The sequence below is a fragment of the Palaemon carinicauda genome, chromosome 13, assembly GCF_036898095.1.
Source record: "Palaemon carinicauda isolate YSFRI2023 chromosome 13, ASM3689809v2, whole genome shotgun sequence".
NCBI classification, from domain to species: domain Eukaryota; kingdom Metazoa; phylum Arthropoda; class Malacostraca; order Decapoda; family Palaemonidae; genus Palaemon; species Palaemon carinicauda.
Window position 1 is genome coordinate 19,254,518 of NC_090737.1, and position 18,943 is coordinate 19,273,460.

At 31.8% G+C, this 18,943-nt stretch overlaps 1 long non-coding RNA gene across 1 annotated transcript in view; it reads left to right on the forward strand.

The window, feature by feature from the left end:
* The window catches only part of LOC137651900 (uncharacterized), a 207,335-nt gene extending 193,393 nt beyond the window's left edge, over positions 1–13,942 (forward strand). The window contains exon 3 of the long non-coding RNA XR_011046126.1: positions 13,814–13,942. This is a non-coding gene — a long non-coding RNA (uncharacterized lncRNA). The remainder of the gene's footprint in view (positions 1–13,813) is intronic.
* Positions 13,943–18,943: the final 5,001 nt, after the last annotated feature.

Sequence of the window (18,943 nt, forward strand, 5' to 3'; positions counted from 1 at the left end):
GGTGGAGAGTGGGCTAGGGCCCTGATATATGATATATGGTCAATCTCTAGGGCATTGTCCTGCTTGATAGGGCAATGTCATTGTCCCTTGCCTCTGCCATTCATAAGCGGCCTATAAACCTTTAAACATTTTAACCCCCTTACGTAAGTTGTTTAAGAAAATGGTTTGCCATTGTGAAAGTTCCCAGTATAACCCCCCTCCCCCCACCATCCTCAAACACCCCCCCCCCTCCCCCCACGTCCCTCCCCATGGATGGTTTTCGGTGAGGTAACACTGGCGCATGCGTGGTCACGATTCTCTTCGTGCAGCTATTATTACTTGGCTTATGCGCGTCTTTACGATTCGCAAACCGCAAGTCACTTCTACTTTTTCCTCTTCTGCGCAGTGTAATTGATCGGGGAAAGTGCGAGGCCTTATTCTGAGGTGAAATTGCTTCTGTCTTGTCCATATTAAGATTTTTTTTTGCACGAGTTTCTAATGCTTGCGCGTGCACACACACACACGCTAACACACATACACACACACTATATATATATATATATATATATATATATATATATATATATATATATATATATATATACACAGTATATATATATATATATATATATATATATATATATATATATATATATATATATATACATATATATATATATGTGTGTGTGTGTACAAATAAGCCGTATGTTTTACTTCCTTGATAACTGGATTCTCTCTATACCTCGGGATCAGAGACCCAAGGGGTTAATCAACTCAAAGGTAATAGCTTCTGGACGGCTGGGGAATCGAACCTTGGTCCAAGAAACTGGGATGTCAGTGATATACCATTCTGCTAATATATGTGTGTGTATATATATATATATATATATATATATATATATATATATATATATATATATATATATATATATATATATATATATCAACGAAAGCCCCTTTATCTTAACAAAGAGAGCCTTATTAAAGAAACAAAACATCGTTTTTTTTTTTTTTTTTTTTTTTTTTTTTTTTTTTTTTTTTTTACACATGACTGCTTGACCTGGACATTAATAGATGTAGAAAACTCACTATGTATTAACCATCTATACAAAAACCTAATCAGCAATGCGTTATACCCCTTACACATCTAGCGTTATTTCTCGAGGGATTAGTAACAAGCGTATGACTGTTACCTTTAAAAGGAAATATTAATTATGATAAGGATAATGAACATGAAAATGGCGGAAATTCAATTTTAGGGTTGTTGTGGCCTGATTGGTAACGTCTCTGTCTGGTGTTTGCCAGTTGAGGGTTCGAGTCCCGCTCAGACTCATTAGTGCCATGAGTGTCTACAACCTTACCATCCTTGTGATCTAAGGTTGGGGGTTTGGGGGAGCCTAGAGGTGTATTTGCCGTATCATCAGCAGCCACTGCCTGGCCCTCCCTGGTCCTAGCTTTGGTAGAGAGGAGGTTTGGGCGCTGATCATATAATATATGGTAAGTCTCTTGGGCATTGTTCTTCTTGCTATGGCAGTGTCACTGTCCCTTGTCTCTACCATTCATGAGTGACCTTTAAACCTTTAATTGAAATAGCTGGACAATAGCACGGCGTTTGATCCAAATGATTTCTGAAGTATAGAGAAATGTCAGATATATTTGGATTATCTGCATTATTTACATTTTTACTTAAACCAAGAGAGATGGAATAGAATTAGTAGAACTATCCAAAACAGTACACAAACTAAGAACCCAAGATATTCGTAAACACAATTAGACTAAGAGTGATGAAATACGTTTTCCTGCTGGGTTCCGTGATAATCACTGAAAAACCAAGAATGAAAAGTATATTTTTACAAGGTTAAATATTTATTTTATAATTAATGAAATTATCTGATTGGTGTATTTATGTAGGCAATAAAATGTATTCGTTTAGAGGCTGTATTATTATTATTATTATTATTATTATTATTATTATTATTAGCACTAGTAGTAGTATAGAGGCCGTATTATTATTATTATTATTATTAGTAGTAGTAGTAGTAGTAGTAGTAGTAGTAATAGTAGTAGTAGTAGAAGTAGTATTATAGAGGTTGTATTATTATTATTAGTAGTAATAATAATAGTAGGAGTAGTAATAGTAGTATTAGTAGTAGTAGTAGTAGTACCACCCTGTTTGGAAAAGCCGGATGCTGCAAGAAGCTCACTAAGGAAAGGAAGTAATAAAATAGCCAACAAACTCTTTATGTAAGTAAGGAGTAAAGGATATGAAAAATTTCAGTATCAGTAACAACGTTGGGATAGATCTGTCATAAAACGAGACTCTTGTTCAACAGAATATAATTAAAAAAAAAAAATATGTTACTTCGTGATAGTTGTTTTTATGTTGAACAGGCTGACACAAGTCTCTTTTTATAGTTTATATATGAAAGATCTATTTTAATGTTGTTGCTCTTGAAATATTTTATTTTATTTGTTCAATACTTCTCTTGTAGTTTGTTTATTTCCTGATTTCATATCCTCGCTGGGGTATTTTTCCCTGTTGGATCGCTTGGTCTTATACCATCCTGCTTTTCCAACAAGGGTTGTATATTTGATAATAATAATAATAATAATAATAATAATAGTAGTTATTCTTAAAAGAAACTTCATAAAACATTTCTTTCATGAAAGGGAAATGATGCAACTTTCTCCTTCTTCGGAGTAAGCAGTTATCACTTGCCCTCGCTAACTACGACGCTAACCACAATATCTTGAGTAACTATTGTAACTGCAGTTGCTCAAACATAACTACAACTAATGGTAGTGATTACTTAGGGGGCAATTACTAGAGGAAAATCACGTAACTCAATTAAACTGGAAGAGTGGGGGTTGTGTCGTTTGTCATTTGTTTTGTGAAGACTATTTAGATAAAATCTAAATGGAAAATTAGTATTTTTCTTGATGTATTGTTTTTGGGGTGAAGGTTGATTTCGAAGCCTAATTGGAGGACGGATGGATTAATTACTGCAATGCATTCTTTTGAGGTTGAATGCCTTTTATTTGCATTGCAACAATCTTTTGTTTACTTGTTAGCTGACCTTTAGCATTTTTTTTTCTTGTAAGTCTCCTGTTATTTTAAATTTTTTTTATTTTCTAAGTCTCCTGTTGTTTTAAATAGCAGCAATAAATGCTCTCTCTCTCTCTCTCTCTCTCTCTCTCTCTCTCTCTCTCTCTCTCTCTCTCTCTCTCTCTCTCTCTCTCTCTCTCTCTCTCTCTCAAGGTAATCTTCATCGGTGTTTTTTGTTAATTTTAAGATTTCTCTTATCTCTCTCTCTCTCTCTCTCTCTCTCTCTCTCTCTCTCTCTCTCTCTCCTGTTAGGTAATCTTTATCAGTATTTTTTGGTAGTTTTAAGATTCCTGTTATCTCTCTCTCTCTCTCTCTCTCTCTCTCTCTCTCTCTCTCTCTCTCTCTCTCTCTCTCTCTCTCCTGTTAGGTAATCTTTATCAGTATTTTTTGGTAGTTTTAAGATTCCTGTTATCTCTCTCTCTCTCTCTCTCTCTCTCTCTCTCTCTCTCTCTCTCTCTCTCTCTCTCTCTCTCTCTCTCTCTCCTGTTAGGTAATCTTTATCAGTATTTTTGGTAGTTTTAAGATTCCTGTTATCTCTCTCTCTCTCTCTCTCTCTCTCTCTCTCTCTCTCTCTCTCTCTCTCTCTCTCTCTCTCTCTCTCTCTCTCTCTCTTTAAATCAACTTTGTCTGAGTCTAATCATATAGGAAAAAGTTGACACTTACGAATAATAGCCCAAAACTGCAACCAAAGTACAGGAAGTATTCGAATTGCTGCATTCCAATTAGAAAGTAATTACCTTCATGAAGAGAAAAGGAAATTGCGCACTTTATACAGCATTGTCTATCATATCCATTTATACATTAGATGATTGAAATAGCTTGTGAAATTCGAAATTGTTATCTTTGAATGTTGCAACTGTTTTGTCTCGTACTTTTGACATATCTCAGGGAAGAGATATGTGTCTCTTTTGACGTATTATTATTATTATTATTATTATTATTATTAGCCAAGCTACAACCCTAGTTGGAAAAGCAAGATGCTATAAGCCCTAGGGCTCCAACAGGGAAAATAACCCAGTGAGGAAAGGAAATAAAGAAATAAATAAACGATATGAGAGAAAATAACAATAAAATATTTTGAAAAATGAAAGGGACATACTGTATCTCTCTTTTTACATATCTGAGGTAAGACATATTTTTCTTTTGACATATCGGATGAAAGGGATATATCTCTCTTTTGACTTATGTGAGGAAAGAGATATGCCTCTCTTTTGACATATCTGAGGAAAGTGATATACCTCTCTTTTGACATATCTGAGGAAAGAGATATGCCTCTATTTTGACATATCTAAGGAAAGTGATATACCTCTCTTTTGACATATGTGAGGAAAGAGATATGCCTCTCTTTTGACATATCTGATGAAAGTGATATACCTCTCTTTTGACATATCTGATGAAAGGGATATATCTCTTTTGACATATCTGATGAAAGTGATATACCTCTCTTTTGACATATCTGATGAAAGGGATATATCTCTTTTGACATATCTGATGAAAGGGATATATCTCTTTTGACATATCTGAGGAAAGTGATATGCATCTCTTTTGACATATCTGAGGAAAGAGATATGCCTCTCTTTTGACATATCTGAGGAAAGTGATATGCCTCTCTTTTGACATATGTGAGGAAAGAGATATGCCTCTCTTTTGACATATCTGAGGAAAGAGATATGCCTCTCTTTTGACATATCTGAAGAAAGTGATATACCTTTCTTTTGACATATCTGATGAAAGGGATATATCTCTTTTGACATATCTGAGGAAAGTGATATGCCTCTCTTTTGACATATCTGAGGAAAGAGATATGCCTCTCTTTTGACATATCTGATGAAAGTGATATACCTCTCTTTTGACATATGTGAAGAAAGAGATATGCCTCTCTTTTGACATATTTGATGAAAGTGATATACCTCTCTTTTGACATATCTGATGAAAGGGATATATCTCTTTTGACATATCTGAGGAAAGAGATAGACCTCTCTTTTTGACATATCTGAGGAAAGTGATATGCCTCTCTTTTGACATATCTGAGGAAAGAGATGTGCCTCTCTTTTAACATATCTGAGGAAAGTGATATACCTCTCTTTTGACATATGTGAGGAAAGAGATATGCCTCTCTTTTGACATATCTGAGGAAAGTGATATACCTCTCTTTTGACATATCTGATGAAAGGGATATATCTCTTTTGACATATCTGAGGAAAGTGATATGCCTCTCTTTTGACATATCTGAGGAAAGAGATATGCCTCTCTTTTGACATATCTGAGGAAAGGGATATATCTCTTTTGACATATCTGAGGAAAGTGATATGCCTCTCTTTTGACATATGTGAGGAAAGAGATATGCCTCTCTTTTGACATATCTGAGGAAAGAGATATGCCTCTCTTTTGACATATCTGAAGAAAGTGATATACCTCTCTTTTGACATATCTGATGAAAGGGATATATCTCTTTTGACATATCTGAGGAAAGTGATATGCCTCTCTTTTGACATATCTGAGGAAAGAGATATGCCTCTCTTTTGACATATCTGAGGAAATAGATATGCCTCTCTTTTGACATATCTGAGGAAAGTGATATGCCTCTCTTTTGACATATCTGAGGAAAGAGATATGCCTCTCTTTTGACATATCTGAGGAAAGAGATATGTCTTTCTTTTGACATATCTGAGGAAAGAGATATGCCTCTCTTTTGGCATATCTGAGGAAAGAGATATGTCTCTCTTTTGACATATCTGAGCAAAGAGATGTGTCTCTTTTGACATATCTGGGGAAAGAGATATGCCTCTCTTTTGACATATCTGAGGAAAGAGATATGCCTCTCTTTTGACATATCTGAGGAAAGGGATATGCCTCTCTTTTGACATATCTGAGCAAAGAGATGTGCCTCTTTTGACATATCTGAGGAAAGAGATATGCCTCTCTTTTGACATATGTGAGGAAAGAGGTATGCCTATCTTTTGACATATCTGAGGAAAGAGATATGCCTCTTTTGACATATGTGAGGAAAGAGATATGCCTCTCTTTTGACATATCTGAGGAAAGAGATATGCCTCTCTTACATGTCTCTCTTGACATATCTGAGGAAAGAGATATGTCTCTCTTTTGACATAGCTGAGGAAAGAGATATGCCTCTCTTTTTTGACATATCTGAGGAAAGAAATATGCCTCTCTTTTGGCATATCTGAGGGAGGAGATATGCCTCTCTTTTGACATATCTGAGGAAAGAGATAGGCCTCTCTTTTGACATATCTGAGGAAAGAGATATGCCTCTCTTTTGACATATCTGAGGAAAGGGATATTCTTCTCTTTTGACATATCTGAGGAAAGAGATATGCCTCTCTTTTGACATATCTGAGGAAAGAAATATGCCTCTCTTTTGACATATCTGAGGAAAGAGATATGCCTCTCTTACATGTCTCTCTTGACATATCTGAGGAAAGAGATATGTCTCTCTTTTGACATATCTGAGGAAAGAGAAATGTGTCTCCTGGCTACAGAGAAGAATGCCTTGAAATAAATCAAGGCTCGGAAATCTCATCTCAGAATGATTTACGTCAGTGTGTTGTTGTTGCATTTCGACGAACATGTTAGAACTTGTGAGGAGACTCGCTTCTGTTCAATCGATTAAAGATGATGACAGGATTCAATATCGTGTTAGTGATTCATTTTAGTCTGGTTGTCATAACAGGATAGATGTTTCCAGACGTTGTAAACAATTACCCGTGTCAAGATGATTAGAAATTACATTACTTACATCACTTAACAATAAACAAGGCAATGATTGTACCTTATCTTTATATTGAACAGGCTGAAATAAGTCTCGTTTTATAGTTCATATATGAAAGATCCGTTATAATATTGTTATTGTTCTTAAAATTTTCAATTTTAGTTGCTGAATACTTCTCTTGTTTATTTATTTCATTTTTTCCTTTCTTAACTAGGTTATTTTTCCCTCTTGTTGCCCTTGGGCTTATAGCTTCCTGCTTTTCCAACTAGGGTTGTAGCTTAGCTAGGAATAAAGCGAATCTTGATTTTTTCATAGATATTTGATTGTTTAAATGTTATAGAAAATAAACTTGTTAGAGGTAATAGGTTGTTCAGGACACCAACCACTCGTTGAGATACTACCGTATAATTATTGGGTCATTTGACTGGCCAGACAGTACAACATTGGATCCCTCTTTCTGGTTACGGCTCATTTTTCTTATGCACACACATACATTGATAGTTTGGCCTTTTCTTTCCACATTCTCCTTTGTCCCCATACACCTGACAACATTGTGATTACCAAACCATTCTTATTCGCTCAAGGGGTTAACTACTGCACTGTAATTGTTCAGTGGCTACTTTCCTCTTGGTAAGAGTAGAAGAGAGTCTTTAGCTATGGTTAGCAGCTCTTCTAGGAGGAGGACTTTCCAAAATCAAATCGTTGTTCTCTTTTCTTGGGTAGTGCTATAGCCTCTGTACCATTATCTTCCACTGTCTTGGGTTAGAGTACTCTTGCTTGAGGGTACACTCAGGCACTCTATTCTATCTTATTTCTCCTCCTCTTCCTTTTTTAAAATTGTTATAAATCATGTATGAAAATATGATTTATTGTTGGTACTGTTTTTAGAACATTTTATTTTCATTGTTCATTACTTCTCTTGTAGTTTATTTATTTTCTTGTTTCCTTTCCTCACAGGGCTATTTTTCCTTCTTGGAGCCTTTGGGCTTATATCATCCTGCTTTTCCAACTAGGGTTGTAGCTTAGCAAATAATAATAGTAATAATGATATAATCCCTATGTTATTGGTTAGGGGCATAATTAGCTGTTACTCGTGCGTCAGCTATTGTTGAATACTAATTATTCGTATTTATTTTTTCTTTTTTCGATATGCTAACGCCATTTTGATTATAGATAGATAGATAGATAGTGTATGATATATATTGGTATATATGCAGATAGACAGACACGCACACATATGAATTTATGTGTTTGCATATACTGTAGATTTTATATAAATGTGTATGTCTGTTTGCGACTTTGAACTCAAGTATTCCGTTAAATGTTAAAAAAAAGTGTAAATGTGTCTATGTGTTTCAAGTTTAATTAAGTAAGCATACTTAACTATACGGGAACTTCATAACGTAAGATTCATAATTATTTTATATAGCTACTTAAACAGACATGAAAGAAGTCCTCTTCCATTTCTTCCAAAACGAGAAGAAAATTAACAAGGTTAAGAAGTGGATGAAGTTGAACGTCGTTCTCCGGAGCCCAAATGAGTTAATTATGTTAGTGAATTTGTCGTGGCAAATCTTTTTCTTTGAAGATCCGTAGGGAAAGACTTTAAAAGGAAGATGGAAAGAAAGAGGATGGAGATTTCTTTTGAGTTGTAGAGGTGGAATGGAAGTAGGTCTCTGAAAGATTAATCATGGTCGGATTTTTTAAATGGGCTAGAAAAAGAAACTTTTATTTTCGTCTAAAGGTTATAGGTGAATAAGGTGGGGTAGGTTCAATCAAAATATTAGTTACAGAGAGAGAGAGAGAGAGAGAGAGAGAGAGAGAGAGAGAGAGAGAGAGAGAGAGAGAGAATATTGATTATGGCTCACTTTTCCTTTGCGTACACATACTCCGAATAGTCTGGCCTATTCTTTACATAATCTCTCCTTTCCTTATACACCTGACAACACTAAAATAAGTGATAAATTCTTCTTCTATGAAGGCGTTAACTACTGCACTGTAATTGTTCAGTGGCCACTTTCCTATTGGTAAGAGTAGAAGAGACTCTTAGCAATGGTAAGTACCGCTTCTAAGAGAAGGACACTTCAAAATTAAACCATTGTTCTCCAGCCTTGGATAGTGCCATAGCCTTAGCACCACGGTCTTCCACTGTGTTGGAGTAGATTCTCATGCTTGGTGGTACAGTCAGGCACAATATTCTAATCTATTTCCGTATTTCTTTTCTTCTCCGGGCTATTTTCCCTTTCGGAGCCCTTATCCTTCTATCATCCTGCTTTTCTGACTTGGGTTGTAGGTTAGTTGTAATAATAATAATAATAATAATAATAATAATAATAATAATAATAATGCACGTCTCACTAAAAAGGTATAGAATGGCAGTGCATGTTATAATAGATATGAGAGTAAGCTCAAAATTTGAGCGCGTACGAATGTCGATCTTGGGGCAACATAAAAGAAGAATGAGCTACAATTTGTTAATGGATCTCTTGCAATCCCAACAACGAAGTCAACTTGAAATTCGCAATATACTCTCATAGCAAGTGTCTCAAGTGGCAGAAGTTTGCGGTTTAACTTTGGTGGTGTTACAAATTTTGGCGAATTTGAAACCAGCGGAATTTTGGCCAATTTGAAATCAGCTGAAGAAAAACCTGTGGGATTGGAATGACACCCAGAGAAAAGCTGAGGTAAAACTTAATTAAGTGTTGAATGACACGAAGAAACTATATATATATATATATATATATATATATATATATATATATATATATATATATATATATATATATATATATATATATATATATATATATATATATATATATATATATATATATATATTCTCAATGGGAAGGATATAAGGAAAGATATGGTAATACAAGCTTCAATATCTTAATATTTATTTTAGTAAATTTTTGTATTTTAGAATTGCTTAACAATTTTTCTTTATTTAGATTAAGGAAATCAAGGTCAGAGAGATCATATTGTTAATAGTGTTTTGTATTATTGTTGGGCATAATATGATTTAAATTAGTGCTAAAAATAATACTTAATTAGGTCCGGCTTAAGATGTATATATATATATATATATATATATATATATATATATATATATATATATATATATATATATATATATATATATATATATACTGTATATATGTATATATATATATATATATATATATATATATATATATATATATATATATATATATATATATATATATAAATAAGTGTGTATGTGTGTAATTAGCTTCTGTCAATTAATACTTACTTCGTAGCATTTTCATTGACATTAAAACTGTTTTGGAAAATATTTCCCTGACATTCATAACATATTTTTCTTGCAATATAGAAATTTTAAGAAACTCTTTAAAAACGTAACTGAACGAGATGGCGTCCTATTGAGAGACCTTCAATATTGGTTATAGGAAGGCGGTCTACTGGAAAATTCGGGTTATAACGGGTATAAAGGAAAGAATCTTTTATTAAAAGTTAAATATTTATGGCCTGATAGCGTATAGATTTTTTATATCCTTCATCGAATTGACACACAGTTATTTTCCTTTGTTTGTTTGTTTGTTTACGTGTCTTCCCGATTGATGTCTCAGATACGAGTTATTTTCTCTTGTTTATTTATGTCTTCCCAAATGACATCTCAGACAACGGGTATTTTCTCTTGTTTGTTTGTTTACGTGTATTCCCGAACGATGTCTCAGATACGAGTTATTTTCTGTTGTTTATTTATGTCTTCCCAAATGACGTCTCAGATAAGCGTTATTTTCTCTTTATTTTTGTCTTCCCAAATGACGTCTCAGATACGAGTTATTATCTGTTGTTTATTTATGTCTTCCCAAATGACGACTCAGATAAGGGTTATTTTCTCTTGATTATTTTTGTCTTCTCAAATGACGTCTCGGATAAGGGGTATTTGATCTTGTTGATTTATGTCTTCCCAAATGATGTCTCTAATACGAGTTATTATCTCTTGTTTATTAATGTCTTCCCAAATTATGCCTCAGATAAGGGTTATTTTCTCTTGTTCATGTATTTCTTCCCAAATGATGTCTCAGATAAGGAGTATTTTCTCTTGTTTATAAATATCTTTTCAAATGATGTCTGAAATAGGGGTTATTTTCTCTTGTTTATTTATGTCTTCTCAGATGATGTCTCAGATAAGGGTTATTCTCTCTTGTTTATTTGTCTTCCCAAAGGATGTCTCAGGTAAGAGGTATTTTCTCTTGTTTATTTATTTCCTCCCAAATGATGTCTCAGATAAGGAGTATTTTTTCTTGTTTATTTGTCTTCCCAAATGATGTCTCAGATAAGGGTTAGCTTCTCTTGTTTATTTGTCTTCCCAAAAGATGTCTCAGATAAGGGGTATTTTCTCTTGTTTATTTGTCCTCCCAAATGATGTCTCAGATAAGGGTTAGTTTCTCTTGTTTATTTGTCTTCCCAAAAGATGTCTCAGATAAGGGGTATTTTCTCTTGTTTATTTATGTCCTCCCAAATGATGTCTCAGAAAAGGGTTATTTTCTCATGTTTGTTTGTTTGCTTGTTTTCTCAATTGATGTCTCAGGTACGATTTATTATCTCATGTTTGTTTATTTGTCTGTCTTCCCAAATGATATCTCAAATGCGAGCTATATTGTTTGTTTGTTTACCTGTTTTCCCAATAAATGTCGCTGGTACGAGTTATTTTCCCGTGTTTTTCTGCTTGTCTTCTCAAATGATGTCTCAGAAACGAAAAATGTGCTCGGGTAATTCTTTTTGTCTATCTTCCCAAAAGATGTCTCAGATACGAATTATTTTCGTGTGTTTGTTTGTTTATCTGTCTTCCCAAGAGATTGTCGAATATCCTTAGATATGGATACTTACGATGCAAAGGGCCTTTGTTAGATTTCACCAGCCGTCTCTATCTTGAGCTTTCAATTCAATATTTCTCTATTCATCATCTACTTCACGCTTCATAGTCCTCAGCCATTTAGGCCTGGGTCTTCCAACTCTTCTAGTGCCTTTTTGAGTCCAACTGAACGTTTGGTGAACTAATCTCTTTTGGGGGGTTTGAAGAGCATGCCCAAGCCCCCCCCCCCCTTTTATTTTTTATAAAAGTCCCTTACTGTTTAAGACAGATTTATTCCACTTTACAAATCCACTGCAAGCTACATTATTCCGTTACGAATGTTTGCAAATCCCGAAGAATAAGATAATTATACTGTAACAAGAATTTTCTTCTTAAAGTGTAATTTGAGACTATTATGAAGGTTATGCATTATCTAGCGAACTTTTTTGGAAATTATGTACATTTCCTTCATTTTACGAGTACAGAAATTTTTGTACTTAGGTTACTTAAACTCAAGGCTTTGTATTGGCCTTGCTTAAACTAATCTTAAATTATAGCTTGTGTGAAATCGGTTTCTGAGAAGTTATATTCAGGTTAACAACAAAAGAAAACGAAATATATATTACTGATTTCAAATGATGAATATCTAGCGTTAAAGTAATTATTTTTTTTCTTATATCATATGAATTTATCTTCTTTTTGTCTAGTAAATATAGAGAAAATGACGAGGCGTTCCTCTGCAATATGTGCCTCTGACATGAATCAAGGAAGTGTGAAAAGGAAGGATGGATTCGACGCTGTTATTGAAAAGATTTATTCTTTGGAATTTTTCTCAATTCTTTTCGACAGTGCACTAGAATAGATTGCCTTTTTAACTCTTTGTCTTTTTGTGAAGGTGGCTATGAAGTATTGAATTAAAAGCTGAAGGCCCTTTGCGTCAATAGTCATAGGCTCTGACGATGATGATGATTATTATTATTATAAGGCTGTACATACACAGCCATATATATTTATAACTATATAAACCTACCAATTTTACTATTTCATCGTCTTTTGTGGGGGGGGGGGTTTACAGAATTTACTTTGTGTTATTTCTTCGTAGAAATCCTTCAATTCTTCTGTTAGAATTGTGTTACTAATTAACTCCTCTGTGTTAGTAATAACATCCACGCTTTAAAAGTTGTATGAAGACAAGTGCGTTCACCGTTGTTTTCATTTTTCTTCTGTTAACATCTTTTTTAATGAAAATATATTAATATGTATGATTTTGATGTTATCTTAATTAGTTATTCAGTGAACGTTTCTCTCTCTATTATCAGTAAATTCGAAGACATTTACCTTATCAGTTTTATTAGTGAGACCATATTAAAAACTTCTACCCTCAAAATATATCAGCGAGACCATATTAAATGAAAACGTTACTCTCAAAATTTATCAGCGAGACCATATTAAATAAAAACGTTACTCTCAAAATTTATCAGCGAGACCATATTAAAAACGTTACTCTCAAATTTTATCAGTGAGACCATATTAAAAACTTTTGTTCTCAAATTCTATCACTGAGACCATATTAAAAACTTTTGTTCTCAAATTCTATCACTGAGACCATATTAAATACTTTTATTCTCAAATTCTATCACTGAGACCATATTAAATACTTTTATTCTCAAATTCTATCACTGAGACCATATTAAATACTTTTATTCTCAAATTCTATCACTGAGACCATATTAAATACTTTTATTCTCAAATTCTATCACTGAGACCATATTAAATACTTTTATTCTCAAATTCTATCACTGAGACTATATTAAAAACTTTACTCTCAAATTTTATCAGTGAGACCATATTAGAAACTTTACTCTCAAATTTTATCAGTGAGACCATATTAAAAACTTTTATTCTCAAATTCTATCATTGAGACCATATTAAGAACTTCTACTCTCAAATTTTCTCTGAAATATTCAAAGGCATAGCTTTATTCGCTGTTTGGTTTAAGATTAACATCTGCATCTGTTATTAAAAAAATTGAGAATATGTTTTGTCTCTACTCTAGGCATAAAGAGAAGCTATTGAAATATACTTTTTTCTATTTATTTACAATGTCCCATTATTTTGTATTAAACCTTACATACTTTCCTCAATTTTTTTTAAGGATACCATGGCCCATCTCGCCCCTGCTTATCTATCTGTTCAACCGCCAGCGTGTCTGTTACGCTTACTATTGTATCCTGATTGCTACAAAGTTCAAGTGATTTCAGTCAAATGTCGCTCAAAGGTAAGTAATTTGTAATTTCTCACAATAAATTTTAAGAAGTAAGATCGTCTGTCTGTGTGTTAGAATGTCAATATAAATTTGTCATCATAACTCTCCCTACATGATTGAAAATACTTCATTTAGAGGTAGACTGTCATATACAAATATGCACGAAGCGAGACTGTCCGACTTTGTCAGTCTGTCAGGCTATTCACTCAATCATATGATAATTTGTTTTTATTATGCATTCTTGTAAAACGAACGCGATCCATTATTTCTTATCTAAATTATTTTCTAGATACATTTCCTTCATCTTTTCGCTTATACTGAAATGATTTCGTATTAAGGCTATAGTCTGTTGAACAAATGCTGTGTATATTTTTATACCACAGATGCTCGGAGAGGTAAAATGCATTGAGTAATAAAGGGAAGTGGAGACGAAAAGATTTGCTTTAACAATAGATAATAAAAATGTAGGTTACGAGATAATTGGGAGGCAATTAATTTAACTTGGCTTGTGGGGTTTTAACTCATACGAAAAAGATATAAGAATAGAAATGGTAAATGTACATTTTTTAACACTATAACAATTGCGTGAATTAATTCAGAACTTCACACATTTAGAAGGATGGAAAAAGAAGTAGCTTCTTACACATAGTAATGAAAAATCATAATCTAATATATATACATACATATATATATATATATATATATATATATATATACATATTTATGTTTATGCATATATATATATATATATATATATATATATATATATATATATATATATATATATATATATATATATATATATATATATGTATATATATATATTATATATATATTATATATATATATATATTATATATATATATATATATATATATTATATATATATATATATTATATATATATATATATATATATATATATATATATATATATATATATATATATATATATATATATATATATATATATATATATATATATATATATATATATATATATATATATATTTATATGTGTGTATGTATATAGATGTATATGTTTAAATATAAATATATATATATATGTATATATATATATATATATATATATATATATATATATATATATATATATATATATATATAGAGAGAGAGAGAGAGAGAGAGAGAGAGAGAGAGAGAGAGAGAGAGAGAGAGAGAGAGAGAGAGAGAGAGAGAGAGAGAGAGAATAGCGATTATCATGTGCTCTCATGAAAATACCGAGTGTTGTGTTTTTGGGACAGCTGTATTTATGTCGGCAATGGATATTATTTTCTATGAACAGCTGATCCGAGTAACGTTGGATAGGTGTTTATTTTAGAGTGTTATATCCTTTCCACAAATTGATGATACAAAGAGAGCACGATTATCTCTTCCACTTTTATCGTCACATCCCGTTCTGTATTATTATTATTATTATTATTATTATTATTATTATTATTATTATTATTATTATTATTATTATTTTTACAGTATTGTTATTATTATTATTATTATTATTATTATTATTATTATTTTTATTATTATAATTATTATGATTATTATTATCATTATTATTTTTACAGTATTGTTATTATTATTATTATTATTATTATTATTATTATTATTATTATTATTATTTTTATTATAATTGTTATGATTATTATTATCATTATTATTATTATTATTATTATTATTTTTATTATTATTATTATTATTACCATTATTATTATTACTAGTTAAGTTAAAAAACTAATTAGAAAAGCAGGATGCTATAAGCCCAAGGGCTGCATTAGGTAGAAATGGCAGAATATATTTTCCCCCAATGAATATCATATTCTCTCATCTGATTTTATCAAATTGGGTAAAGTAAGAAGACTGAATCAACCCTTATATCTCATCGGCCTTTCTTCCTCCTCCTCATTTATCCTGTAAGGTGAAAGCCTTTGTCCACCCGACCCGGGATATTGATTGACCAGGTAGGTCGGGCCTGGCGAACGTTGCGTCTATCCCCGAAATTATTTTACCTGATCATGAGTTATTTTTTAGGTTTTTTTATACTTCATCTATCTTCAGAGTTACCTTGCTGCCTTATTAATGCACGTTACTTATTTGCAAGTGGGCTTTTTTTTCCTGTAGATGGTTATTTTTGTTAGTCCTTTATACTTCCTTTATCTTCAGACTTACCTTGCCACCTTATTATTGCACATTGCTTTTTGTAAGTGATTTTTTAACAATTCAGTCATTGAAATCATTGCACCATTACATGTTTTTTTTAGTCTTTTATACTTCTTTTATCTTCAGACTTACCTTACCACCTTATTATTGCACATTGGTTTTTGCAAGTGACTTTTTAACAATTCAGTCATTGAAATCATTGCGTCATTACATGTTTTTTTAGTCTTTTATACTTCTTTTATCTTCAGACTTACCTTACCACCTTATTATTGCACATTGGTTTTTGCAAGTGACTTTTTAACAATTCAGTCATTGAAATCATTGCGTCATTACATGGTTTTTTAGTCTTTTATACTTCTTTTATCTTCAGACTTACCTTACCACCTTATTATTGCACATTGGTTTTTGCAAGTGACTTTTTAACAATTCAGTCATTGAAATCATTGCGTCATTACATGTTTTTTTAGTCTTTTATACTTCTTTTATCTTCAGACTTACCTTACCACCTTATTATTGCACATTGGTTTTTGCAAGTGACTTTTTAACAATTCAGTCATTGAAATCATTGCGTCATTACATGGTTTTTTAGTCTTTTATACTTCTTTTATCTTCAGACTTACCTTACCACCTTATTATTGCACATTGGTTTTTGCAAGTGACTTTTTAACAATTCAGTCATTGAAATCATTGCGTCATTACATGTTTTTTTAGTATTTTATACTTCTTTTATCTTCAGACTTACCTTACCACCTTATTATTGCACATTGGTTTTTGCAAGTGACTTTTTAACAATTCAGTCATTGAAATCATTGCGTCATTACATGTTTTTTTAGTATTTTATACTTCTTTTATCTTCAGACTTACCTTACCACCTTATTATTGCACATTGGTTTTTGCAAGTGACTTTTTAACAATTCAGTCATTGAAATCATTGCGTCATTACATGTTTTTTTAGTCTTTTATACTTCTTTTATCTTCAGACTTACCTTACCACCTTATTATTGCACATTGGTTTTTGCAAGTGACTTTTTAACAATTCAGTCATTGAAATCATTGCGTCATTACATGTTTTTTTAGTATTTTATACTTCTTTTATCTTCAGACTTACCTTACCACCTTATTATTGCACATTGGTTTTTGCAAGTGACTTTTTAACAATTCAGTCATTGAAATCATTGCGTCATTACATGTTTTTTTAGTATTTTATACTTCTTTTATCTTCAGACTTACCTTACCACCTTATTATTGCACATTGGTTTTTGCAAGTGACTTTTTAACAATTCAGTCATTGAAATCATTGCGTCATTACATGTTTTTTTAGTATTTTATACTTCTTTTATCTTCAGACTTACCTTACCACCTTATTATTGCACATTGGTTTTTGCAAGTGACTTTTTAACAATTCAGTCATTGAAATCATTGCGTCATTACATGTTTTTTTAGTCTTTTATACTTCTTTTATCTTCAGACTTACCTTGCCACTTTATTATTCCACATTGCTATTTGTAAGTGATTTTTTTACAACTCAGTCATTGAAATCATTGTGTCATTACATAGTTTTTTTAGTCTTTTATACTTCCTTTTTTTCAAACTTAGCTTGCTGCCTTATTACTGCACATTACCTTTTGCAATTTATTTTTATTTTATTATTTTACTCTCATTGACGTCGTTGCATATTACTGTTTTTTTTTAAGTTGATTTTTTTTAACGTGAACATAAACCGTCTATGAAAGTTTGTCTACTCTTATGTATGTTTTTTTTTTTTTTTTTTTTTTTTTTTTTTAATTGAATTTTATTGACTAAGATTCCACCAATGGAATAATCTTATTTTTCATTGTATAGTGGGAAATTATTTTTATTTGACTCAACATTGCAGTTTGCTATTTTTCTTTGTTTTGTTATTCTTTTCAATTTCCTGTTTGTATTTTCCTGAAATTATTGACCATAAAGTAACCAAATTATCTGTAGTTTTCCTTTTGTTTATGGAAAATGGATATGATTATTATTATTAATATTATTATTATTGTTATTATTATTATTATTATTATTATTATTATTGTTGTTAATATTAATTATTATTATTAATAATATCAATTATTATTATTATTATTATTATTATTATTATTATTATTATTATTATTATTATTACTAGCTAAGCTACAATCCTATTTGGAAAAGCAGGATACTTAAGCCCAATGGCTCCAACAGGGAAAAAAATAACCCAGTGAGAAAAGAAAATAAGGAATATAGTGCTATCTCCCTTTATGTATAGAATGAATTGTAGGACATACTTCGCTTTTCCGGGAATAGGAGTTTAATATTTTATCCTTCACCATAAAAAAAAAAACTCCCGGAAGACTTCTCTCGTTATGAAGTTAATGGATGTAGCTACTTTTATTTATAGAAAAAAATAAATTTTTTCTCTACTGCAAAAAGCACTTAACAGAAAGTAATTTTTTTTCCATGTGGATTGAAATATTCACCTATTTATGTATTATTAATGGTAGCTATTTCCCGTTTATCGAAGAATAAAAATATGAGTTCTACCCTTACCGAGTAAATATCGAGGCACACTTACAGATAAACTTCTATAATGAAATATACAAGAAATAAAAATAACAAGTTCAAAGGGTAGATGAAAATGGTTTGGGCATGCTCTTCGCACTCCCCAAGAGAGATTAGTTCACCAAACGTTGAGCTGGGCTCCACAAGGCACTAGAAGAGTTGGAAGACCCAGACCTACATGGTTGAGGACTATGAAGCGCGAAGTAGGAGACGATGAATGGAGAAGTATTGTGTTAAAAGCTCAAAATAGAGACGACTGGCGAAATCTAACCGAGGA